The sequence below is a fragment of the Stenella coeruleoalba genome, assembly GCF_951394435.1.
Source record: "Stenella coeruleoalba genome assembly, chromosome: 17".
Lineage (NCBI taxonomy): Eukaryota > Metazoa > Chordata > Mammalia > Artiodactyla > Delphinidae > Stenella > Stenella coeruleoalba.
Window position 1 is genome coordinate 31,160,824 of NC_137163.1, and position 27,631 is coordinate 31,188,454.

Consider the following 27,631-nt stretch of genomic DNA (forward strand, 5'->3'; position numbering starts at 1 on the left):
ATACCCTGTTTTCAATTTCCAGATCTATTAGCCAACCCTGAGCAAGAACAACAAACCGGGAGGCATCACATTTCCTGACTGCAAAACGTATTACAAAGCAGCAGTAATCAAAAGAGTATGGTACTGGCATAAAAACAGATACACAGATCAATGGAACAGAATCAAGAGCAAAGAAATAAACCCATGCATATACTGTCAACTAATTTTCAACAAGGGCACCAAGAATACAAAATGGGGAAAGGATGGATAGTCTCCATGGTGTTGGGAAAATTGGATATCCACATGCAAAAGAATAAATTTGGATCGCTATACCACACCATACAGAAAATTCAACTAAAAATCGATTAAAAAGTTAAATGTAAAATCTGGAACTATAAAACTTCTAGAAGAAAACATAGAGGAAAACACCCTTGGCACTGGTCTTGGCAATTGTTTTTTGGATCTGCCACCAAAAGCACAGGCAACAAAATAAAAAAATAAACAAATGGGACTCCAGCATACTAAAATGTTCCTACACAGCCAAAGAAACAATCAACAAAATGAAAAGGCAGCCTATAGAATGGGAAAAAAATATTTGCACACCACCTATCTGATAAGGAGTTAATATCCAAAATTTATAAGGAACTCCTTCAACTCAATAGCAAGAAACAAATAACCTAATTTTAAAAATGAGCAAAGTACCTGAATAGGCATTTCTCAAAGAAGACAAAAATGGCCAATGGGTACCTGAAAAGGTGCTCAACATCAGTAATCATCAGGGAAGTGCAAATTAAAACCACAATGAGATATTACCTCACACCTACTAGGATGGCTATTATTTTTTTAAAAAAAGAAGATAACAAATGTTGGTGAGAATATGGAGTAAAGGGAACGCTGGTACATTGCTGGTAGGAATGTAAATTGACAAAACCATCATGGAAAACATCAACGTTCTCCAAAAAATTCAAAATAGAACTAGCAATCCCACTTCTGTGTATTTACCCAAACAAACTGAAATCAAGATCTCAAAAAGGTAGCTTCAGTCCCATGTTCATTGCAGCATTATTCACAATAACCAACATATGGAAACAACCTAACTGTCCATTAATGGATGGATGAATTAGAAAATGTGGTATGGAATATTATTTAGCCTTAAAAAAGAAGGAAATGTTGCCATTTGTGACAACATGAATGGACCTGGAAGACATTATACTGAGTGAAGTAAGCCAGATACAGAAAGATAAATACTGTATGATCTCATTAATATGTGAATCTAAAATAGTCAAACTCGTAGAAGCAGAGAGTAGAATGGTGATTGCCATGCACTAGGGATGGGGGGAAATGGGGAGGTGATGGTCAAAAGGTACAAAGTTTCAGTTATACAAGATAAATAAGTTCTGGAGATCTTCTACTTAGCATAGTGTCTATAGTTGCCAATTCAATATTATATACTTAAAATTTTCTAAGAGGGCAAATCTTACGTTAAGTGTTCTAAACACACATACACGCACTACTACTGCTACTACTAGTAGTACTACTACCACTACTAATAAAAAAGGAGGTAAGAAGAAACTCTGGGAGGTGATGGATATATCCATGGTCTTGATGGTGGTGATGGTTTCACAGGTGTATACTTATTCAAAACTCATTGAGTTGTATACAATAAATATGTACAACTTTTTACATTTCAGTCATACCTCAATAATGCAACTTGAACAATTCCAAGTATTCTATTATAACTGGTATAGTAGCAAACTCCACTAAGTTTAGTCTACTTCAGATGTCCATTCATTCTACAAATATTTATTGCTGTGGGTGAATACTTTTAGTAGACCTCTTGTTTTTGTTTATTCTGCACCCATTCTTTTTACTGATAGCAGCATTCCTATTTTGTTTGGGAAACTACACATTCCCCACCATAAGCCTTAGATGTGCCCAAACTAGCTTAATAGGACTCTATCATGAAAATTTGAATCTTAAGCAGAGTTTTACAAGGATAGAAAATAGCAGTGATTTTTCTTTATAGTATGGTCTCACTCATTTGTTCATCCTGCTTTCTAGCTCACTGTAACTACCATGTTACCTACCTTTTTTTAAAAATGGTTCCTCAGTTTTTCTTTTGATGTTGTGGGCTAATCCATGCCCTTTTGATAATTTTTTTTTTTTTTTGGTTAAGTTAGCCTGAGTGTATTTGTTGCTTGCATACAAGCTAATAGTTGATAGAGAAATAAAACTGAATCCTTCTCTCATAGAACTTATAGTCTAGTAGGAGAGGCTACTATATCAATAAAAATATTAATAAAAATGTTAATTCCTCATAGAAAATACTCCTATCACATGCAGAGTTAACCGTATGACAATAAGGGAAGTATGGGAGGCCAAAGACGTACATAAGAATGAATCCACATTGGACTTGCTAGGTCAGGAAGATTTCCTCAAAGCATTAGTGCTTAATGTGACATGAAAGATCAATGAAAGTTTCTTGGCAAAAGGAAAGTATCTAAGGCAGAGAGAGTAGCATATATAATGGTCTGAAGGTGATGATGTGATATATTGATAAAGTCAGGGAAATGAAGGAAGGACACTTGCTGTGACTGGACCATATAGATTGGGAAAGCATAGAAAGACTACTTTGAAAAGATAAAATCATGCATGGCTTTGTGAGCAGTGTTAAGGAATTTGGACATTGGTTTAAAAGTACTGAGGAGCCATCTAAGGAATTTAAATGAGAAAGAGACAAAATTAATTTTTAAAAATTAAAGATTTAAGAAAAATTGCTCGAGCAATGTTGGGAATTTACTGGAATAATTTAAGCCCAGAGGCAGGGAGGTCAGTTTGGAGGTTGCTTTAGTAACCCAGTCCAAATCTGACTGTGGACTGATCTAATGTGGAGGCAGCATTTGCAGCAACACGTATGGACCTAGAGAGTATCACACTAAGTGAAGGAAGCCAGACGGAGAAAGACAAATACCATATGATATCGCTTATATGCGGAATCTAAAAACAGGATACAAATGAACTTATATACAAAACAGAAATAGATCGACAGACATAGAAAACAAACCTATGGTTACCAAAGGGGAAAGGTGGGGAGAGGGATAAACTAGGAGTTTGGGATTAACATATACACACTACTATACATAAAATAGATAATCTACAAGGACCTACTATATAGCACAGGGAACTATACTCAATATTTTGTAATAAACTATAAGGGAAAAGAATCTGAAAAAGAATATATATAAGTACATGTATATATAGATATGTATATACGTACACGTATATATAGCTGAATCACTTTCTTATACATCCGAAACTAACACAACATTGTAAATCAGCTTTACTTCAATTTAAAAAAAAGAGTATTAGAAATGAAAAAAACGTATTCAGGTTTTCAAAACGTGTCCTGATTTTAAAATTTTAGAGTGTTATTAGTACAATAAAAGACGGCTTTTTTTTTTCTTTTTTTCCTAATAAAAAAATAAAGTGGAAGCAGCAGGGATGGAGGATAGTTGTTTCATGGAGAAAGATGACAGGACTAGAACTCTGGGAAGATGGCTGCCTGAATGCTGCTCTCTTGCTCTTTGCAGCCATGCCTGTGTTTTTATAACTCTCCTACCTTAAATGGTGGTAGGCACTATGAGACACAGGGCCCAAAATGTCTTATAACTCAAGGTAGTCCAAACAGATGAAAATGAGTGGCTTTTCCCCTTCTCAGGATATGATGTCTGTGGAGGACAAACTCTAGGGTGGCTCCCATGATCACATGGTGTTCATGCTCTTGTGAGATTCCCTCCCCCTGAGTGTGGGCAAGACCTGTAACTTGCTTCTAGCCATATAGAATATAGCGAAGATGGCAGGACGTACCCGATTATGCATACCTGAACACATTATATAAGATTGTCATCCTTGTCTTGAGAGAAGGCTCCCTTACTCACTAGTCTTGGTGAAGCAACCTGCTCTGCCATGTTGTGAGTTGCCATATAGAGAGGGCCACACAGCAAGAAGATGAGGGAGACTTGAAGACAAAAGCCAGCAAGGAACTGAGGCCCGTGGTCTGGCAGCCTACGAGGAACTGCGTACTGCCAACAAACAAGTGGGCTTAAAAGCAGACCCTTTCCCAGTTGATCCCACATGAAAACTCAGCACTAGTGGAAACCTTGATTATAATCTTGCAACGAACCCACCTGGACCATGCCTGGATTCCTGCCCAACAGAAACTGTGAGATAATAAATGTGTGTTGTTTTAAGATGCTAAGTTTGTGGTGACATTGTAATGCAGCAATAGGTAATTAATACAATGGCCAAGTATTATAAAGCAGCATATTCTGGAAAGAATATAGCTGGTGACAATTTGTGACCCCTGAGGAAACCAGACACTGGCTGCATGCCTGGTCTCCTTGGCCTCCGAAAGCTTAAAAAGAGAACAAGGTACCAGTGAAGGTAAGTATTGGGAGGCTCGCTCTAGTTGCTTAGGGATCATCTGGCTTTAAATCCCCAGGAAACAAGGGGAGACAATGTGACAACTTCTGCACTGTGGAATGGCTGACACTGAGGATATTCTAGCAATCAGACATGAGCCCGACAAAGAATAACAACCCTTCTGAGGAGGCCCAGTAGCCAGGGCAAAAATGTCAGTCAGCGTACCTAGAGTCCACATAGAGTGAAATAATTTCTAGAAAGAAATTGGTGCCCATAAGAATAGAACAAATAATAAAGCACTTAGGTAAAGTCAAGTCTAACTAAAAAATGTAATTTTTTATTAATTATTAATTTCCTAATGTAAATTGGGTAAATTTAAGGAAAGAATGATCACGGTTGATTGCCAAATTAATGATTTGGAACTTCAAAAGGAAGATTATTGTAAAAGGACAAGGGAAAAAGGGATTACTTACAGTGTTTTAGGCATATTATATGAAAAATAAAAACACATACATATCCTGGAAATAATTTCAAAATCCAAGAAATAGAGAAAAATCCTGCAAATAACAAGTAATCTGTAAATGAAAAGCATCAGGCTTCTCTTCTGCAACATTGGAAGCTAGAAGATACTGGAATAACATCTCCTAGTACTAAGAGAAATTACTGAACCCAACCAAAATATTACCTGTGATAGTGAAAGAAAGATATGTGTAAAAATTCAGAGATCCAAATATATTGTTAGGTATGCTTTCCAGGGAAAATAAGGATGAAAGTTCACTAACCAAAACAAATAAACAATAAAACACCAGAATGAAAACTGCATAACAGAAAAAGATGAGAAGAAAGATGGTGGTCGATAAACTTAGTTATAAATATATAATTACTCTAAAGGTCTGGGAATTGTTAACATGGGTTGGTAGCTCCATACTGAAAAGGAATTTCTTGATAATAACCTAAAGGTGAAAGCATTAAATTCTCTGAAATAAAATCTTGACGCGGGGGTGAACTTAGAGTGAGGGAAGAAGTCAGAATATTCCAGAGTTCTCATTTTGGGTGAGGATGAGGCGAAAGAGGAAAAGGAAGAAGGAAGTGAAATTTTACAAGAGCTCAGTTGAGAGCTGTTGAATTCCATAGCACTTCCTTTATAATATTATTCAATGACTGGGCATTTCAGTCATTTTTTAGTAGGTTACTGAAGAATCACTTCATGCCCAATAGCTCATGAATCACAATACTATAAATTACCATTATACCATCTACCTCACCATTTTTCTCCACTTCTGCTAAGCACCTTGGAACTTTAACACAGTAAAGAGCTTTTTCATTCAGTAAATCATTAATGAGTGACAAGGGCTATGTATATTCAGTGGGGTTTTCCTAAATGCTTTGTTTCTTTTGACAATTACTAAAATTGCTATTTTGGGTACCATCAAATGTATGATCTCCACACTCCTAACAATTCTTCCAACTGCAGGAAGGTTGGAACTGCAGCAACCTAAAAAAGTACCTGTAATGATTACCCTTCAGTGCTGCACAGCATCTCTCCAGGTAACACCCCTTCTCATGGTCCTTAGCCTTCCTGGTATGATCTGTATTCTTGGGTGTTCAAGCATTTTTGCCTTGTGAATGTGTTTCTCTTTGCTATTTTGAATCCTTGCCTCCACTATGATGGCCTAGGTATGTGCAGTCTCTGCAATAACTCTTGTCACTAAACTCTTTTGTCTCCTCACAATGTCTGCTACATAACCCTCTAGGCTCTAGCTCTGGCTTAGCACTTCAGGCTCCCTTTTGCCCAAGGAAGTAAGTTCAGACAAATTGCATTGTAGATAATGTTTTCCATGGCAGATTACTTTCTCAAATGGAACCTTACTTAGAACCCTGAAAACAGCTTGTTTCTCATTAGGGGAGCAAGAAGCCCATGCACTCATCCTTTTAATCATGTGAAGACCTTCAGGAGAATATTTCCCAAACATAAACCCTTGTATACACCATCACTTCTAGTTTATTTAACAATATTCTTTAAGGAGGATCACTTTTATTCTTAAATAAATTTAGTTAAAAATCAAAACGTAGGTTTGAAAGCAGGAAGGACCACAGTTCCACATGATAGAACTGAACTAAGGCTTGAGATGTCAAAATAGAACCCAGAGAAGTGGTCTGGGGCTGGCTGTCCAGGTTCCAAGACCTAGTACACAAGAAAAGAGGAGGATGGTAAGAGCAAGGGGAAGGAAAGAAGCGGCTGGACCTCAGCTACCCAATCAACATCTGGAAGATGTTGAGAAGGCAAAACTGAATAAAGAAAAAGAAAAAGAAGAGGGGAAATTGGAGGACAGTGAATCTGAAATCAATAGAGAGATGCTGAAGCCACAGTGTCAGTAGTTTCGCAGATACTATTGATATTATCACAAATACTGAAGAAGGAGCTCTGAACTGAGAGGAATTTGAAGCTGTGTGGATGGATATGGGAATAGGGGGTGGGCTGAGAAAATGGGAACCTAGGGACTAAAATTTAGGCAGGGTAGTTGTTTGGGAAAATAGGGGTGATTGGGGAGTACAAAGAAGCAGTTGAGGCCCAAGTTGAGAAGCTGAGAGAATTAAAGAAAGGAAGGCGGCATTGCTAAAATGAGAGTTGAGGGATGATAAAGGGCCAAGGAATGGCTGCAGGGAGGTAAGCCAGGGTCCCTAAAACATGCCAGGGAGTTTGTGAGGCTCCAATCAGCATCTGATGAGTGAGGTTGAAGCGTCATTTTGGCATTAACTAAAATATTCCTATCAACCAGTGGTATGTCTTGAATGGCACCCTGGCAAACGCTGATACAGAAAAAGTTCTCTGGGTCAAAGTGTGGCTTTCTTAAGCATTTGGATGTGAAATCTAGGACAATTTATGGGCAAGAGGACCAACTATAACCCCCATATTCATGTCCTCTTGCATTTTATCTAGTTGGTTTACAGGGAAGCACAAACATTGTGAGAAGGAAGAAGGTTACTGTTAGAAGGAGAAACCTGCATTGCGTCTGATTTCATGGTATTCTAGGTAAGCAATTATATAACACCACTGAAGGGAATAATGGCATTTATTCATATAGTAATATTAAATATACTGTATTCAGGGATTTTAAAAAATGTCTTGGCCTGGAAAACGTTACAGGGTATAGAGGCGTTAACCTGTGCTTAAAACTTTAATAGCTAAGCCATCTTGAGAGCTGATGATCATTAACACAACTTGGAACTACAAATCTGAATCCAGAAAGCTTTGAAAAAAAATATTTATCATTATCCCAGGTCCTTTAATGGGAGAGGGTTAGTGATTAAGCAATTTTCTCTCAGCTCCAGCCCATTTTCTCTGGTTGGCTTTGTGATGCTAGAGCTGATACTCTGCAAATTACATTTCTCTTTTGCCATCTGGCTCCTTGTTAAGTTTGGCCAATAGTTGGGCACTAGGGGGAAGCTAAAAAAATAGGAGAGGGAAGAAAGAATTTGCTCCTTCCTATTTGCTTGCTATTCCTATCAGTGTCTCCCCACCAATGGCTCTTCTCCCTGATTTTATAAACAGTTTGTTCCAGGCTTCAGCTTTTTCTGCCATTCTCGGAATCAACCTCATTGATTCTAAGATGTGAGCCCAAGCTGCATCCATCCCTCAGAGGTCTGGGTTTCAGCTCTGGTTGGCTTTCTGGGGCCCCTCCTTTAGACTTTTATGTTCTGATAATCCCAACTACCTCTCTTTGTAGAACAGGAAAACCTGGGGTTAGCAGCTGCTTCCTGTAGTTACTATCTCTGTGTTGCTTTGTGTTTCCATTTTGTAGCACCAGTACTCCAATACTAACCAATACTTAACCACCAATAAGTTAACCTCCAATTGATTAACCAATTTCTTATATTAGATTATCTGTGATTAAACAAAAAACTGTGTGTTTCCATTTTAGTGATTGAATTCCGACTAATTCAGAGAGGTAAAGGTCTTCTACAGTGAATTACATAAAAAGCTTCTTAAAATTATCTTTAAGTTTACCACTTTCCAAATAATTCTTTTTGCAGTTGTTAAATATCAGTCCACTCACTGCCAGCCAGCTGTCCCAGCTCATGTTCCACATCTGAAAGCTGTTATCCTGCTACCAATTCCCCATTCTCACATATACATTTCAAAAATATGGGGCTTCCCTGGTGGCGCAGTGGTTGAGTCTGCCTGCCGATGCAGGGGACACAGGTTCGTGCCCCGGTCTGGGAAGATCCCACATGCTGCGGAGCGGCTGGGCCCCTGAGCCATGGCCACTGAGCCTGTGCGTCCGGAGCCTGTGCTCCGCAACAGGAGAGGCAACGGTGAGAGGCCTGCGTACCGCAAAAAAAAAAAAAAAAAAAAAAAGAAATAGAGAGTAGAATGATGGTTACCAGGAGCTGAGAGTGGGGGAAATGGGGAGATGTTGACCAAATGGTACAAACTTCTAGCTATAAGGTGAATAAGTTCTGGGTATCTAACGTACAGCATGGTGATTATAATTAATAGTACTGTATTATATACTTTAAAGTTGTTAAGAAAGTAGATCTTAAATGTTATCACCACATGCAAAACAATGGTAATTATATGAGGGGATACAGGTGTTAACCTACATTTTCGTGGTATTCATTTCACATTATATTCATATATCAAATCATGTTGTACACCTTAAACTTACATATATGTAAGTTCCTCATATGTAAGTATGAGGAAACTCATACTGTTTTCCATAATGGTTGTACCAATTTACATTCCCATCAGCAGTACACAAGGATTCCCTTTTCTCCACATCTTTACCAACTCTTGTTATCACTTGTCTTTTGATAGCCATTCTAACAGGTGTGAGGTGATACCTCATTATGGTTTTGATTTGCAGTTTCCTGATGATTAGTAATATTAAGCATCTTTTCATGTACCTGTTAGCCATTTGTATATCTTCTATGGAAGAATGTTTATCCAAGTCCTCTGCCCATTTTTAATTGGATTATTTTCTTGCTGTTGAATTGAGTTTGTTATATATTTTCTTCTTTGTTATATATTTTCAATATTACTCCTCATCAGACAGATGGTATGCAAATATTTTCTCCCATTCTATACATTGCCTTTTCATTTTGCTGATTGTTTCTTTTGCTGGTCAGAAGATTTTTAGTTTGACGGAGTCCCATTTGTTTATTTTGCTTTTGTTGCTTGTGCTTTTGTTGTCATATTCAAAAAATTGTTGCCAACACCAGTGTCAAAGAGCCTTTACTCTATGTTTTCTTTTAGTAGTTTGACAGCTTTGGGTCTTACGTTTAAGTCTTTAATCCATTTTGAGTTGAATTTTGTGTATGGTTATAGGGGTCCAATTTTATTCTTTTGCATGTTATTATCCAGTTTCCTGAACACCATTTATTGAAGAGACCATCTTTTCCCTACAGAGTATTCTTGGCTCCCTTGTCAAATATTAGTTGACCCTATATGTGAGGGTTTATTTCTGGGCTTTTGATTCTGTTACATTGGTCTATGTCTATATTTTTATGCCTGTACCATACTGTTTTGATTGCTATAGCTTTGTAAAATAGTTTAAAATCAGGACTGTGATACTTCCAGCTTGTTCTTTGTTCACAGGATTGCTTTGGGTACTATGTTGAATAGGAGTGGTGAGAGTGGACCTTCCTGTCTTGTTTCTGATCTTACAGGAGAAGCTTTCATCCTTTTACTGTTGAGTATGATATTAACTGTGGCCTTCTCATCTATGACTTTTATTATATTGAAGTACATAACTTCTATACCAACTTTTTTGAGGATTATTTTAATCATAAATGGATATTGAATTCTTTCAAATGCTTTTTCTGCATTTATTGAGATTATCACGATTTTTGTCTTCCATTCTCTTAATGTGGTGTATCAAGTTTATTGATTTTTTTATGTTGTACCATCCTTGCATCCCAGTGATAAATCCAATTTGATCATGGTATGTCATCCTTTTAATATTCTGTTTAATTCAATTTGCTAATATATTGGTGACAATTTTTACATTTATATTCATCAGGGATATTAATCTGTAGTTTTCTTTTCTTGTAGTGCCCTTGTATGGCTTTAGTATCATGGTAATGCTGGTTTTGTAAAACAAGTTCAGGAGTGCTCACTCCTCTTCAATTTTTTTGGAATAGTTTGAGAAGGATTGCATTATTTTTCTTTAAATGTGTGGTATAATTCATCAATGAAACCATCTGGTGCTGGACATTTTTTTTTCCTTGGGAAGTTTTTGTGGGGTTTTTTTCCTGATTCATTCTCCTTATTTATTATTGGTCTGTCCATGCTAGCTATGATCAAAAAGTCTATAAATAACAAATGTTGGGAGGATGTGGAGAAAAGGGAATATTACTCAGTCATAAAAAAGAATAAAATATTGCCATTTGCATCAATGTGAATAGACATAGATAATATTATATTCAGTGAAATATATTATATTCAGTGAAGTAAGTCAGAGAAAGACAAACACTACATGACATCATTCTTACATTCTTATATGGAAACTAAAAAATAATACAAATGAATGTGTATACAAAACAGAACAGACTCACAGATATAGAAAACAAACTTGTGGTTACAAAAGGGAAAAGGGAATGGAGGGGGGACAAATTAGGTGTATGGGATTAACAAACTACCATATATAGAATAGATAAGCAACAAGGATAAGCAACAATGGGAATTATACCCATTGTCTTGTAATAACCTATAATGGAATATTATCTGCAAAAATACTGAATCACTATGCTGTACACCTGAAACGAACACAATATTTTAAATCAACTCTGCTTCATTTATAAAACAAAAGATTTTTTTCTTCATGATTCAGTCTTGTTGTTTGTATGTTTCTAGGAATTTATTTCTTCTAGGTTATCCAATTTGCGGTTCATAATAGTCTCTTAGGATCCTTTATCTCTGTGGTGTCTTACAAGATTTCCTCTTTCATTTCTGATTTTACTTATTTGAATATTCTCTTTTTTAAAAAATCTAGCTAAAGCTTTATCAATTTTTTTTTGAAATAAAGAGCTCTTCAATAAATTTTTCCCAATTTTATTAAGCCAGTTGCTTCTGTGTTTTGAATACATGGTAAAGTGGTCAGTCCTATAGATAGTAACTCACTGATTTATTTATTTATTTATTTATTTTGCTATGAAAGTAAATTCCTTGATCAGAAACTATGTTGAGTGGAATACCATATTAATGGATAGGGCTATCATCATGTCCACAGATGATGGTGCTGGCAAAAATTCTGTTTGTAGAAAAGTCAAGTCTGTATTTATAGTAAAGGTCTATTCTATAATGAGGAATAATTTCTGCACACTCTATGATAGACAGGACCCGATGCAATCAATTGGCCACCACTGGCCAGGTAGTCTACCTAGGGAACAATATCTTATTGGAGATTTAACATTGGCCTGATATTGGTAAACTGGGTACCCACCTAATGTCATTGTTAGCTAATCATTGGTGAGGGGAAGCCCATTTTATTGGGCACAAAAATAATATCCATCCTGTCACCATGGTTCTTTGTTCATGAGCCCATTAAATTATCACTGCAGTAACTGGGGAGAAAGACTGACTGATATATATAGAGTGCTCCACGATGAGCTTTCATATGAGACATAATTATCCTCATTCTGTGTCCATTCCAAGAAATCCAATCACAAAATTTTCCCATATAAAGGGGCCTCGAGTTACAATGGTTAGACTTAAATTCTTTGACTTTATGCAAGTCAGCCACAAAATCACAATGGTAAACAACTGATACACTTACAACCATCTGTACCCAAATAATCATTCTGTTTTTCACTTTCAGTACAGTATTCAGTGAATTAAATGAGATATTCAACACGTTATTATAAAATTGGCTTTATCCCATCTCTAGGCTAATGGAAGTTTTCTGAGCAGGTTTAAGGTAGGCTAGGCTAAGCTATGATGTTCAGTAAGTTAGATGTACTAAATGCATTTTCGACTTATTTTTAACCTATGATGGGTTATCAGGACATAGCCCCATCATCATTCAAGGAAGATCTGTACTTCCTTATTACAAGTAGATGAAACCATTAATGTGCAGATTATAATCAGATGGTTATGACCCACTCTTGATAAGTACAGTGTGTATATATGGGAGGGCCAGGGTTGAGGAATCTTTATTCTGTTTTTCACTGAAAATCTATGCTGTTTTTTAAATTTTTTGTGAGCTCTATATAAATGGTAAAATGGTATTTTGATCAGTACTGAGGCAACAGCAGCTATGTATAACAAGGAAGTGTATCACTATGTGAATAAAACTGTTGCACCTGAATGCAAACTCAAGTACTGCTTTATCCAAAGGTTAAATTGGCCAACAATAACATATATCATTGCCTTGATTCAAAGTTAAAAGCAATAGTGAAAAATATGAATATGATCAAAAGATAGTCACAAATGTCCAACCTGTCAATCCATTGTTCACTGACATGGGTAGTAACACAAGCACTGTTATTCCATATTGAAAAATCTGCTGACGAGTAAAAGTGGAGCACAAATTAAAAAAATATAAGCGTTTCATCAAGAGTCTATACTATTCTAGCAAAATCCATTTTCATTATTTCAAGTAGCTTTGACAAGTAGAGTATGTCATCAGTACAGTTAGTATTTTAAAAGCCTCAACCTATTATTACGTGATATTACAAAATATTATGATTTCTAAAGTTGAAGATATTCAAATTTTATTAGAAGACTAACTTGCTCTGTCATTTAAAGTGAGCTTGAACACACACTCAACTAGCATCACATGGTAAAGTCCCAGTCTTTCATTTAATCACTTTGAAGAGCTAGGACCACCTAGATTTGATGTTCTAGTGCTTGCTTGCCTAAGACTTTGACTCTTTTCCAACACAACTCTTTCTTCCTTAATTTAAAAAAGCAATTGTTAATATAGTATTGATCATATTCAAAACTCCATCCAAATGTTTCAACAAACACAAAAAGGAAATTATTTTAAGACTTTAATGCAATGAAAGAATATGATAAGACCAAAAAAATTTTATCTGAATGAATAACGGAACATGAATTTGCTGCTATTACTTAAGCTGTCCTATTTCACCATCCAACTTTTGAAAATGACGTGTAGTGAGGTTGCAAATTTACTCACATTACTACTCAGATATGCAAAGAAACTATGTATATTTCTTTGTAACTGATCTATCTTCTTTAACTGTTCCCTTCTCACTGAAAAGCAGAAGAAAAAATAAACTTTCTAAGTGATGATATCTTACTCTTTTCCAGTTCAAACAGAATTTTAAAGTTTTAAATAGTCTCTATCGGGTAACAATTCAGTGAGTTTAAAGTCTAGGTCCTTTTCAAACATGAATCTCTACTGCCCCTTCAAATTCAGTCTGCGTGTTCACCAGAGCTGCTGATCCTTGCACTTTTGGCAAGGAGAGTGGCTGATCTTGTGCTTTGTCCTGCCATCATCTGTGAGCAGCTCTGTCTGTCATCTTTCTCCTTGGGGTGACATGGCCCAGCTCCCTTCCCTGGGTCTTAATAACAAATAAGTACTAACAGAAACAGTCTACGAGTTGGGGAATATCCCAAAATGTTGTTCCTGTTCCATATTCTTGAAACTGTAACATCTGGCAGAGCAGTGAAAGGAGTTCTTTCTGGTTTTATTTTCAACCTAAAACTTCAGAAAAACCAGGTAAGACTACTAAAGACTTGCAATTGATGACAATCTGTAATTATTAGGTTTGGTTTTCCAATTTATAAGATGTAATGAGTTAGAAGAGAAACTGAGTCTCTGTAGAACATTTCATATGGATCAGATTCATATTTCCTGAGCCTAAGACTACTCATGGAGGTGTCCTCTCTAGCACGAACTTTGGTAGATAGGAAGGGGTCATGCCTTCATGAATTTCTGGCCCCTCACTTGTCAGACTGCTGCTCAAGAGTACCTGGGCATCCTCTATAGTCATCAGGACTTTTTAAAATTTTACAACATGAATGGCCTCAAAGTGTTGGGTTATAAAAAAGTGCTTCTCAAACTGTTAGCTTTCATGCAAAACTTTATAATCACTAGTCAAATATGCATAGAATCAATTTTAGGTAAATTAAAAACAAGATTAATCACATGTTTTCATAATAAAATTAAAGACAGTTTAAAGATAAATGAATAAAAACTCACTGAGTTATACACTTTCCCTCAGATAGGGTCTGATAGTTGTCTATTCTATAACAGTTCTCTCTTCTTCCTTACTAACACAAACCAGACTTTGCAGCGGTGGCAATGTATTCAGCTAACAAAATTACATTTTGAAAAGTTTTTAAATTTTTATTTAAAACTGTTAATTGTTGTATAGTTGATTTAAAATGTTATATTAATTTCTGCTGTACTGCAAAAGTGATTTGATTATACAAATATATATTCATTCTGTTTTATATTCTTTTCCATTATGGTTTATGACAGGACATTGAACATAGTTTCCTGTGTTATAAAGTAGGACCTTGTTGTTTATCCATTCTATATATAACAGTTTGCATCTGCTAACTCGAAACTCCCAATCCATCCCTCCGCCACCAACCTCCCTTTTGGCAACCACAAGTCTATTCTCTATGTCTGTGAGTCTGTTCCTGTTTCGTAGATATGTTCATTTGTATCATATTTTAGATTCCACACGTAAGTGATATCATACAGTATTTGTTTTTCTCTTTCTGACATATTGCACTTAGTATGATAATCTCTAAGCCCATCCATGTTGCTGAAAATGGGATTATTTCATTCTTTTTTATGGCTGAGTGGTATTCCATTGTATATATGTACCATATCTTCTTTTTTTAAAATTTTTTTAACATCTTTATTGGAGTATAATTGCTTTACAATGGTGTGTTAGTTTCTGTGGTATAACAAAGTGAAGCAGCTATACATATACATACATCCCCATATCTCCTCCCTCTTGGGTCTCCCTCCAAACCTCCCTATCCCACATCTAGGTGGACAAAAAGCACTGAGCTGATCTCCCTGTGCTATGTGGCTGCTTCCCACTAGCTATCTATTTTACATTTGGTAGTGTATATATATATCCATGTCACTCTCTCACTTCATCCCAGCTTATCCTCCCTGCCTCCCAATGTCCTCAAGTCCATTCTCTATGCCTGAGTCTTTATTCCTTTCCTGCCCCTAGGTTGTTCAGAACAATTTTTTTTTGATTCCATATATATATGTTAGCATATGGTATTTATTGTTCTCTTTCTGACTTACTTCACTCTGTATGAGTCTCTAGGTCCATCCACCTCACTACAAATAATTCAATTTTGTTGCTTTTTATGGCTGAGTAATATTCCATCATATATATATATGCCACATCTTCTTTTTCCATTCATTTATTGATGGACACTAAGGTTGCTTCCATGTCCTGGCTATTGTAAATAGAGCTGCAATGAACATTTTGGTACATGACTCTATTTGAATTATGGATTTCTCATGGTACATGCCCAGTAGTATGATTGCTGGGTTGTATGGTAGTTCTATTTTTAGTTTTTAAAGGAGCCTCCATACTCTTCTCCATAGTGGTTGTATCAATTTACATTCCCACCAACTGTGCAAGAGGGTTCCCTTTTCTCCACACCCTCTCCAGCAATTATTGTTTGTAGATTTTTTGATGATGGCCATTCTGACCGGTGTGAGGTGATACCTCATTGTAGTTTTGACTTGCATTTCTCTAAGGATTAGTGATGTTGAGTATCCTTTCATGAGTTTGTTGGCAATCTGTATATCATCTCTGGAGAAATGTCTATTTAGGTCTTCTGCCTATTTTTGGATTCGGTTGTTTGTTTTATTGATATTGAGCTGCATGAGCTGCTTGAAAATTTTGGAAATTAATCTTTTATCAGTTGTGTCTTTTGCAAATATTTTATCCCATTCTGAGTGTTGTCTTTTCATCTTGTTTATGGTCTCCTTGCTGTGATTTATGTCATAGAGTGTTCTGCCTATGTTTTCCTCTAAGAGTTTTATAGTGTCTGGCCTTACATTTAGGTCTTTAATCCATTTTGAATTTATTTTTGTGTATGGTGTTAGGGAGTGTTCTAATTTCATTCTTTTACATGTAGCTGTCCAGTTTTCCCAGCACCACTTATTGAGGAGGCTGTCTTTTCTCCATTGTATATTCTTGCCTCCTTTATCAAAGATAAGGTGACCATATGTGTGTGGGTTTATCTCTGGGTTTTCTACCCTGCTCCATTGATCTATATTTGTTTTTGTGCCACACCATACTGTCTTGATTACTGTAGCTTTGTAGTATAGTCTGAAGTCCAGAAGCCTGATTCCTCTAGCTCTGTTGTTCTTTCTCAAGATTGCTTTGGCTATTCAGGGTCTTTTGTGTTTCCATATAAATTGTGAAATTTTTTGTTCTAGTTCTGTGAAAAATGCCGTTGGTAGTTTGATAGGTATTGAATTGAATATTAAGATTGCTTTGGGTAGTATAGTCATTTTCACAAAGTTCATTCTTGCAATCCAAGAACATGGTATATCTCTCCATCTGTTTGTATCATCTTTAATTTCTTTCATCAGTGTCTTATAGTTTTCTGCATACAGGTCTTTTGTCTCCTTAGGTAGGTTTATTCCTAGGTACTTTTATTCTTTTTGATGCAATCATAAATGGGAGTGTTTCTGTAATTTCTCTTTCAGATTTTCATCATTAGTGTATATGAATGCAAGAGATTTCTGTGCCTTAATTTTGTATCCTGCTACTTTACCAAATTCATTGATTAGGTCTAGTAGTTTTCTGGTAGCATCTTTAGGATTCTCTATGTATAGTAACATGTCATCTGCAAACCATGACAGCTTTACTTCTTCTTTTCTTATTAGGATTCTTTTTATTCATTTTTCTTCTCTGATTGCTGTGGCTAAAACTTCTAAAACTATATTGAATAATAGTGGTGAGAGTGGACAACCTTATATTGTTCCTGATCTTAGAGGAAATGGTTTCAGTTTTTCACCATTGAGAACAATGTTGGCTGTGGGTTTGTCATATATGGCCTCTATTATGTTGAGGTTAGCTCCCTCTATGCCTACTTTCTGGAGGATTTTTATCATAAAGTGTTGTTCAATTTTGTCGAAAGCCTTTTCTGCATCTATTGAGGTGATCATATGGTTTTTCTTCTACAATTTGCTAATATGGTATATCACATTGATTGATTTGCATATATTGAAGAATCCTTGCATTCCTAGGATAAACCACACTTGATCATGGTGTATGATCCTTTTAATCTGCTAACTTTGGGGTTCTTTTGTTCTTCTTTCTCTAATTGATTTAGGTGTAAGTTTACATTGTTGATTTGAGATGTTTCTTGTTTCTTGAGGTACGATTGTATTGCTATAATCTTCCCCTTTACAGCTGCTATTGCTGCATTCCATAGGTTTTGAGTCATCGTGTTTTCACTGTTATTTGTTTCTAGGTATTTTCTGACTTCCTCTTTGATTTCATCAGTGATCTCTTGGTTATTTAGTAGTGTACTGTTTAGCCTCCATGTGTTTATATTTTTTACAGTGTTTTTCCTGTTATTGACATCCAGTATCATAGCGTTGTGGTCAGAAAAGATACTTGATATGATTTCAATTTTCTTAAATTTACCAAGGCTTGATTTGTGACCCAAGATATGATCTATCCTGGACAATGTTCCATGAACACTTGAGAAGAAAGTGTAACCTGCTGTTTTTGGATGGAATGTCCTATAAATATCAATTAAGTCCATCTTGTTTAATGTATCACTTAAAGCTTGTGTTTCCTTATTTATTTTCATTTTGGATGATCTGTATTGGTAAAAGTTGGGTGTTAAAGTCCCCTACTATGATTGTGTTACTGTTGATCTCCCCTTTTATGGCTGTTAACATTTGCCTTATGTATTGAGGTGCTCCTGTGTTGGGTGCATAAATATTTACAATTGTTATATCTTCTTCTTGGATTGATCCTGTGATCATTATGTAGTATCCTTCTTTGTGTCTTGTAATAGCCTTATTTTAAAGTCTATTTTGTCTGATATGAGAATTGCTACTACAGCTTTCCTTTGATTTCCATTTGCATGGAATATCTTTCTCCATCCCCTCACTTTCAGTCTGTATGTGTCCCTAGGTCTGAAGTGGGTTTCTTGTAGACAGCATATGTACAGGTCTTATTTTTGTATCCATTTAGCCAGTCTATGTCTTTTGGTTGGAGCATTTAATCCATTCACATTTAAGGTAGTTAATGATATGTGTGTTCCTATTACCATTCTCTTAATTGTTTTGGGTTTTATTGTAAGTCTTTCCCTTCTCTTGTTTTTCCTGCCTATGGAAGTTCCTTAGCATTTGTTGTAAAGCTGGTTTGGTGGTGCTGAGTTCTCTTAGCTTTTGCTTGTCTGTAAAGGTTTTAATTTCTCCATCGAATCTGAATGAGATCCTTGCTGGGTAAAGTAGTCTTGGTTGTAGGTTTTTCCCTTTCATCACTTTAAATATGTGCTGCCACTCCCTTCTGGCTTGCAGAGTTTCTGCTGAAAGATCTGCTGTTAACCTTATGGGAATTCCCTTGTTTGTTATTTTTCCCTTGCTGCTTTTTTTTTCTTCGTATTTTTTTTTTTTTTTTTTTTTTTTTTTGGTGGTACGCCGGCCTCTCACCATCGTGGCCTCTCCCTTTGCAGAGCACAGGCTCCGAACACGCAGGCTCAGCGGCCATGGCTCACGGGCCCAGCCGCTCCGCGGCATGCGGGATCCTCCCAGACCGGGGTACGAACCCGCGGCCCCTGCATCGGCAGGCGGACTCCCAACCACTGTGCCACCAGGGAAGCCCTGTATTTAATTTTTGATACCTTGGTTAATATGTGTCTTGGCATGTTTCTCCTTGGATTTATCCTGTATGGGATTCTCTGTGTTTCCTGGACTTATTTCCTTACCCATATTAGGGAAGTTTTCATCTATATTCTCTTCAAATATTTTCTCAGTCCCTTTCTTCTTCTCTTCTTCTGGGACCCCTATAATTCGAATGTTGATGAGTTTCATGTTGTCCCAGAGTTCTCTCAGATTGTCCTAAATTCTTTTCATTCCTTTTTCTTTATTCTGCTCTGCAGTAGTTATTTCCAGGTCACTTCTCCATTCTTCTGCCTCAGTTATTCTGCTATTGATTCCTTTTAGAGAATTTTTAATTTCATTTATTGTGTTGTTCATCATTGTTTGTTTGCTCTTTAGTTCTTCTAGGTCCTTGTGAAACGTTTCTTGTATTTTCTCCATTCTATTTGCAAGATTTTTTATCATCTTTACCATCATTACTCTGAATTCTTTTTCAGGTAGACTGCATATTTCCTCTTCATTTGTTTGGTCTGATGGGTTTTTACCTTGCTCCTTCATCTGCTGTGTATTTCTCTGTCTTCTCATTTTGCTTAACTTACTGTGTTTGGGGTCTCCGTTTCAGAGGCTGCAGGTTCATAGTTCCCATTGTTTTTGGTGTCTGGTCCTAGTGGATAAGGTTGTTTCAGTGGGTTGTGTAGCCTTCCTGGTGGAGAGGACTGGTGCCTGTGTTCTGGTAGATGAGGCTGGATCTTGTATTTCTGGTGAGCAGGATCATGTCCGGTGGTGTGTTTTGGGGTGTCTGTGAAGTTATTATGATTTTAGGCAGCCTCTCTGCTAACGGGTGGGTTTGTTTCTTGTCTTCCTAGTTGTTTGGCATAGGGTGTCCAGCACTGTAGCTTGCTGGTAGTTGAGTGGAGCTGGGTATTAGCGTTGAGATGGAGATCTCTGGGAGAGCTTTCACCATTTGATATTACATGATGCCAGGAGGTCTCTGGTGGACCAATGTCCTGAAGTCGTTTCTCCCACCTCAGAGGCTCAGGCCTGACACCGGGCCAGAGCTTCAGGACACTGTCAGCCACATGGCTCAGAAGAGAAGTGACAAAAAGAAAGAAAGAAGCAAAGAAACAAAGAAAAAATAAATAAAATAAAGTTATTAAAATGGAAAAAAATATTAAAAATAAAAAAATTAAAAAGTAATTTAAAAAAGAGAGAAAGAAAGAAGAGAACAACTAACCAAAAAAGAAATCCACCAATGATAACAAGCACTAAAAACTATACTAAAAAATCAAAAAAACAAAAGGACAGTCAGTACCCTAGGACAAATGGCAAAAGCAAAGCTATATAGACAAAATCACACAAAGAAGCATACAAATACACACTCACAAAAAGAGAAAAAGGAAAAATATATATATACATAAAAATAAGAGAGCAACCAAATTAATAAACAAATCTACCAATGTTAATAAACTCGAAATACTAAACTAAGATAAACATAAAACCAGAAACAAATTAGATGCAGAAATCAAACCCCAAGTCTACAGTTGCTCCCAATGTCCATCACCTCAATTTTGGGATGACTGTTTGCCTATTCCACAGATGCCAGGTGTATCAAGTTGATTGTGGAGATTTAATCTGCTGCTCCTGAGGCTGCTGGGAGAGATTTCCCCCTTCTCTTCTTTGTTTGCACACCTCCTGGGGTTCAGCTGTGGATTTGGCCCCACCTCTGTGTGTAGGTTGCCTGAGGGCGTCCGTTCTTTGCTGAGACAGGATGGGGTTATAGTAGCAGCTGATTAGGGGGCTCCGGCTCACTCAGGCCAGAAGCGAGGGAGGGGTACGGAATGTGGGGTGAGCCTGCGGCAGCAGAGGGCAATATGATGTTACAATAGCCTGAAGCATGCCGTGTGTTCTCCCAGGGAAGTTTTCTCTGGATCACGGGACCCTGGCAATGGCCGGCTGCACAGGCTCCTAGGAGGGGAGGTGTGGATTGTGACCTGTGCTTGCACTCAGGCTTCTTGGTCGCTGTAGCAGAAGCCTTAGCATTCACACCCACCTCTGGGGTCCGCGCTGATAGCTGCAGCTTGCACCCATCTCTGGAACTTGTTTAGGTGGTGCTCTGAATCCCCTCTCCTCGTGCGCCCCAAAACAATGGTCTCTTGCCTCTCAGGCAGGTCCAGAGTTTTTCCTGGACTCCCTCCTGGCTAGCTGTGGTGCACTAACCCCCTTCAGGCTGTGTTGACGCAGACAACCCCAGTCATCTCCCTGGGATCTGACCTCTGAAGCCCAAGCCTCAGCTCCCAGCCCCCAGCCGCCCCGGCATCTGAGCAGACAAGCCTCTTGGGATGGTGAGTGCTGGTCAGCACCAATCCTCTGTGCGGAAATCTTTCCTCTTTGCCCTCTGCACCCCTGTTGCTGTGCTCTCCTCCATAGCTCCGAAGCCTCCCCCCACCCATCCCCCATCCCCACCAGGGAAGGGGCTTCCTAGCGTGTGGAAACTTTTCCTCCTTCACAGCTCCCTCCCAGAGGGGCAGGTCCCCTCCCTATTCTTTTGTCTCTGTTTTTCCTTTTCTCTTTTGCCCTACCCAGGTATGTGGGGAGTCTCTTGCCTTTTGGGAAGTCTGAGGTCTGCCAGCGTTCAGTTAGTGTTCTGTAGGAGTTGTTCCACGTATAGATGTATTTCTGATGTATTTGTGGGGTGGAAGGTGATCTCCACATCTTACTCCTCTGCCATCTTGAAGGCACCCCTATACCATATCTTGTTTATTCATTTATCTGTCAATGGATACTTAGGTTGTTTCCACATCTTGGCTATTGTGAATAGTGCTGCTATGAACATCGGGGTGCATGTATCTTTTTGAATTATAGTTTTGTCCAGGTACATGTCCTGGAGTGGGATTGCTGGATCATACGGCAACTCTATTTTTAGTCAAAACTACATTTTGAAGCATCCCTTGCAGCCAGATGTGACACCATTCTGGCCAATGAAATGTCTGCTAGTGCTTCCGGGAAAGCTCCTTAAAACAGAGGTCAAATCAATTCACATGTACTCTTTTAAGTTTTTGTAATTCCTCCTTCCTAACTGAAAGACTGCAGTCATCTTCTAAATGTCCATGAATTAAAGGTCAAGGGAACATCAAAGAACTTGACCCTGACATCTTGAGCAGGACAATACCACTTCCAGGCAGTTTAACTTTTTGTTAATGTTCTGTGAAAAAAAAGAAAGAAAACTTCCATTGTGTTTAAGCCACTGTTGTTTAGATGTCTCATTATATGCAGCCAAATGAAATCCCTAACTAATAGAGATTCTGTAAAAGGTAGGTGAAGACATTTTTGGACCCCTCACAGCTAAAAATAGATTAATGGAAAGTTGTCTTTTTAGCTTTGATTTCTGCAGGAGGATGTCTTAGCTCAGGCTACAGTGACAAAAATACCATAGACTGGGTGGCTTATAAACAACAGAAATTCCTCATAGCTCTGGAGGCTGGAAGTCCAAAATCAGGGTGCCAGCATGCTTGGGTTCTGGTGAGAGCCCTCTTCTGGATTGCAGACTGTTGACTTCTCACTACATCCTCACATGGCAAAGACCAGAAAGAAGAAGGAACCTCTTTCTTGACTTATAAAGGCACTAATCCCGCTCATGAGTGCTCCAACCTCATGACCTGCTCTAATCCCAGTCACAACTGTAAGGTCACACTTCCTAATACCATCACATCAGGGGGTAGGGTTTCAACATATAAGTGGGATACATACATGCAGTCCACAACAGATGTGAGAAGACAGAGGTAAAATGGGTTTGGAACTCAGTGGTCTCAAGCCAACACTGTGTTAAAAATTTTTAATAACAAATATCTGATCTATCATGGTTGCCTGGATTGGATGGTGGGTGCAGTGAAGCTCGAATACTGAATTCCAGCTTTACTTTACTTAAATACCTATTAAATTGGAGTTTCTTAAAGAAAGGCAGTAGCAGTACCTAGGTGAGGTACATACCGACACTGCTGCATGGCCAGATATAAGAGGCAAGCAAACAGTTGTGCTGATGAGGATGAAGTCCAACCTATTTAAAATACTGGCCTAGCTCTGTTAGCAGCATAGAGCACAGAGAACTTAGTGTTCTCCTCATTTGTTTTTGGTGAGCTAATGCCTGCAGGATAGAGACCTAACATAGACAACAGCTGCTGCTTTTTGTCCACTGTCCTGAAGCTGTACCATGTAGATCTCTCAGACTGAGAGCTGATGAGAACTTTGAGTTTAATGGTCACTTTTAAAGTTAAAAAAAAAAAAAAAGAGGATTAGAAGGTAATTCCAAGTCAGAGGTACCATTTTCTTTCTCCAAAAATGAGATGAGATGATGTTTTGAATGAGAAGTATAAAATAAATCAAAATATTCACTTAACTTTAAGGAAAAGGTGGTCTAGAAAAGTTCCATTGTCTCAATTCAAAACCTTCAGAGAACACACCGAAGAATTTCAAATAAATGGTATAATTTCATAGTCCTAGAATCTAGAGAATCCCCCAGAAATCAGGCAAAAATAACAGTCTCTATATAGGTATACACACACACAAATGCACACAAAATTGTTTTTCTATAAACCAAATTCATATTCCTGGGATTAACTCTAAGGGCATGAGAAGTTTTGGGGTCAGCCTTCCAAAAAGTAGAAATTATCAAATACCTATGCTAATAAGAACACATTAAAGAAATGCCTTCACGTGCCTAAAGAGAAGAGCTGATTTTTGTAAGAGTGCAACTGTCAGGCCAGAGCACCCATTTCAAGTAAAGATACATATTGAAAGGATTTCTGCTTTCATCACTTGGCCCCACAGTGATAGAATATTGAACACTTTTTAGAGATTAAGTGCTTGCTATAAGCAATTTACAAAGGAAAATTCCCAGGTTTCTAGGACACTAAATGACCAATGTTAGGTTAGGAGTTGGGCACTGCAAGAAAAGTGGAGGAAGCTCACAGGATAACAGGAATTCAATGTTCTACCAACCCCATCCCCTTTCGCTTCTTGAGATGTACAGGAAGATATGGGGAAGGACTTTAATCTGTTGCTGCTTTGGTGGATTATATAACTCCTGCCTATCCTTGGCTGATTTCAGCTTTTCGTTATTTACAAGACTTCCATCTTTGGCTGCCTAATCTGTCAAAACAAGGAGAGAGAGCACAAAGTGACAACTGTTGCTAGCTAGAGTCTGTCTAGGCATGACACCTAGTAGTCTATCCACAAAATAGATCTCCTGGCCCTAAAATAAGTAAGCACTAATAAGTTTGGGGACTATGTATATAGAGTGTTTTTTAGAAGTGTGTATTGACAACAATCAATTTACTATGTACTCAGAACAGATAACATAGGAAAAGCTTAGATGTCCATAACAGATCACAAAGATTTGGGCATTAATTACTGATAAAGTGCAGCAACAGAGATGTAGATGTACTTTTCTTCAGTCCCCTTCCCAAGGTCACTGATATTATCTCCAGGGAGCCAGTCATAGCCATTTGGGAAATCTCAAGAGGACAGTGTCTACTACAAGGGAGGGATGGATGAGAGCTTTGAGATGTCTCCCAAGTTGAGCCTATTATAGCTGTCAATTGTGTTACCATGCACAATTGGTCACTTTCTCAGTCAGGAGTAGAAGTGTAGAGAGAGCTACCATGTCCTGACTATGGGCTGAAGGAAGTCTTAAAAAGAAAGAAACAAGGGCTCTGGTCTGAAATGATCAGAACTTTCCCCAAGGGCATCCACATGTTGCTATAAAAACAGAATAACACATATAATGAACTGGGCTTGCTGAACTGTAGGTTGCCATGTTCTGAATAAAGTCAGCAGAAACAATGTGTTGTCCCCATGAGAGTACTGCAGGGTGACACTGGCTATATTGGTAGGGAAAGGAGTTTAGCAGGGATCCAGGAAATGATTTTTTTTTCCCTCCAGAAGGCAGAGGACATGAATTCCGAATTGTAAGACTCTTCAGTGTGTTATGAACACATTATGATATAGAGGTTCTGTACATCAGTATCAGTGCCATAAATAAGCTGAGAGAATCCACTAGGTTAAAAGAGGCAGCACCCTATAAGGTGTATTAGAAAGATCCCGGGAGGTAGATCAGTGCCTTGCCAGCAGTTATCAAACTTTAATAGGCATCAGAATCATCTGGAGGCTTGTTAAAACAAATTTCTGGGCACTACCCTGAGAGGTTCTGTTTCAGCGGTCAGTGAGGGACCTGCGAACTTGTATATTTAACAAGTTCACAGGTGATGCAACTGCTGGCTCTCTGTGAACCACAACTCAATCACCACTGGTCTAGATTCTTGCACTAGTTAGCTGAATGGCCACAGATATGTTATAAACCTTCTGTACTTCAGGTTCCTTGTTATTTTTTTTTGAGAAGAAAATAAATACATCAATAAAATCTATTCAACCTTACAAGTTTTATGTATTATACAACTACATTCATTATGGAGATTTTATTGGTAAAATATGGGAAATGACACTTGATGAGCTCTCAGCAAGTTCCTGGCACACACTTCATCCTCACAGCCACCGTTAAGTTGAGTACGCTTTTACAATGTGTGTATAGAAAGTGTAACATATACAACATTCAAACTCACCCTATTTGATCTTAAAACACGTTTTCCTCCACTATGCTACTTTATTTCCTGGATTTAGAATACTATACTTTGAATGCGTACCTGTGTTTTTAATCAGCCTTCTCGAAATGAGTACTTTAGAAGTCATTTCTACCACTGATTCTTTCTTTTACTAGAAAGAAGTGTTTATATTTACAAAAAAGTAACTTGAGGACTTATAGTTGCACCAAATGGAGAAGCCCCATTCTTCCCATGTCCTCACTCTTTCACATAAAAAGCCCTAGAGACAAGACAACAAACAGGAATGGGAGCCTCTGAAAGAAAGAAAGAAGACAGGTTGCCTAAGACCTTGAGTTCAGAGTTGAGGAGTGACATGGTGATGAGTTTCCTGGTCTTCCATATTGCCTCCCATATATCCTGGACAAGGTGCTGCAGTATCCCCCAACTTAACCTCCAACAATTCCAGACAAGAAAAGCTCTAAGAACAGACGCCAACACCAAGATTATTCAGATTTTGGAATTATCTAAGGATTTTTAAAACAGCTGTAATAAAAATGTTTCAACAAGCAAGTAGAAATTTTCTAAATAAGTGAAAAAATAGAAAATCTGAGTAAATAAATAGAACTTATAAAAAAAGAACCAAATGGAAATTATAGAACAGAAAAATATAAAAACAGAAAAAAAAAACTCACTGGTTATTCAACAGTAGAACGGAGATGACACAGGATAGAATCATTGAACTTGAGGACAGAAAAATAAATTCACCCAATCTGAAGAACAGAAAATACACTGAAAATGAATAGAGTTTCAGGTACCTGGGGTAATATAGCAAAAAAGCTAACATTTGTATAATTGTAATCCCAGAAGGAAGCAATGGAGTGGGACTGAAAAATATTCAAAGTAATGGCTGAAAGTTTCCCAAATTTGGTGAACGATACAAAACAACAGATACAAGTAGCTAGCAAACCCCAAATGTGATAAACACAAAAAATCCATGCCAATACACATCATAATTAAACTTAGGACACTAAGGACAAAGAAAATTATGAAATTAGCCAGTGAGAAACAATGTAGTACTTATGGGACAACACTGATTTATTATCTGAAACCATGGAGTCCAGAAAGAGGAAGTGACACAACATTCTTGAAGTATTGAAGGAAAAGAACTGCCAACTCTAAATTCTGTATGTGGCAAAAATATTCTTCAGAAATGAAAGAGAAATAAGTTAAGGAAAACTGACATAATTTGTTTTTTTAAAAAAAACTATCCTTAAGGGATGGCTAAAGGAAGTTCTCTAACAAAAAAGGAATGAGAACAAAAGATCTAGAACTTCAAAAAGAAAAGGAGAACATCAGAATAAGTAAAAATAAGTACAAAATCCAAATTTTTTTCTTTTCCATTATGGTTTATTACAGGACATTGAATATAGTTCCCTGTGCTATACAGTAGGACCTTGTTGTTTATCCATCCTAAATATACTAGTTTACATCTGCTAATCCCAAACTCTCAATCCAACCCTCTCCCACTCCCCCTCCCCACTGGCAACCATAAGTCTGTTCTCTATGCTTGTGACTCTGTCTCTGTTTTGTAGATAAGTTCATTTGTTTCATATTTTAGATTCCACATATAAGTGATATCATATGGCATTTGTCTTTGTCTGACTCACTTCACTTAGTATGGTATTCTCTAGGTCCATCCATGTAGCTGCAAATGGCATTATTTCATTCTTTTTTAAGGCTGAGTAATATTCCATTATATATCTATATCTATCTATATATATATATCTCACATCTTCTTTACCCATTCCTCTGTTGATGGACATTTAGGTTGTTTCC

At 37.5% G+C, this 27,631-nt stretch overlaps 1 long non-coding RNA gene across 1 annotated transcript in view; it reads right to left on the reverse strand.

The window, feature by feature from the left end:
• The window catches only part of LOC307176130, a 57,278-nt gene that overhangs the window by 17,979 nt on the left and 11,668 nt on the right, over positions 1 to 27,631 (reverse strand). The window lies entirely within an intron of this gene.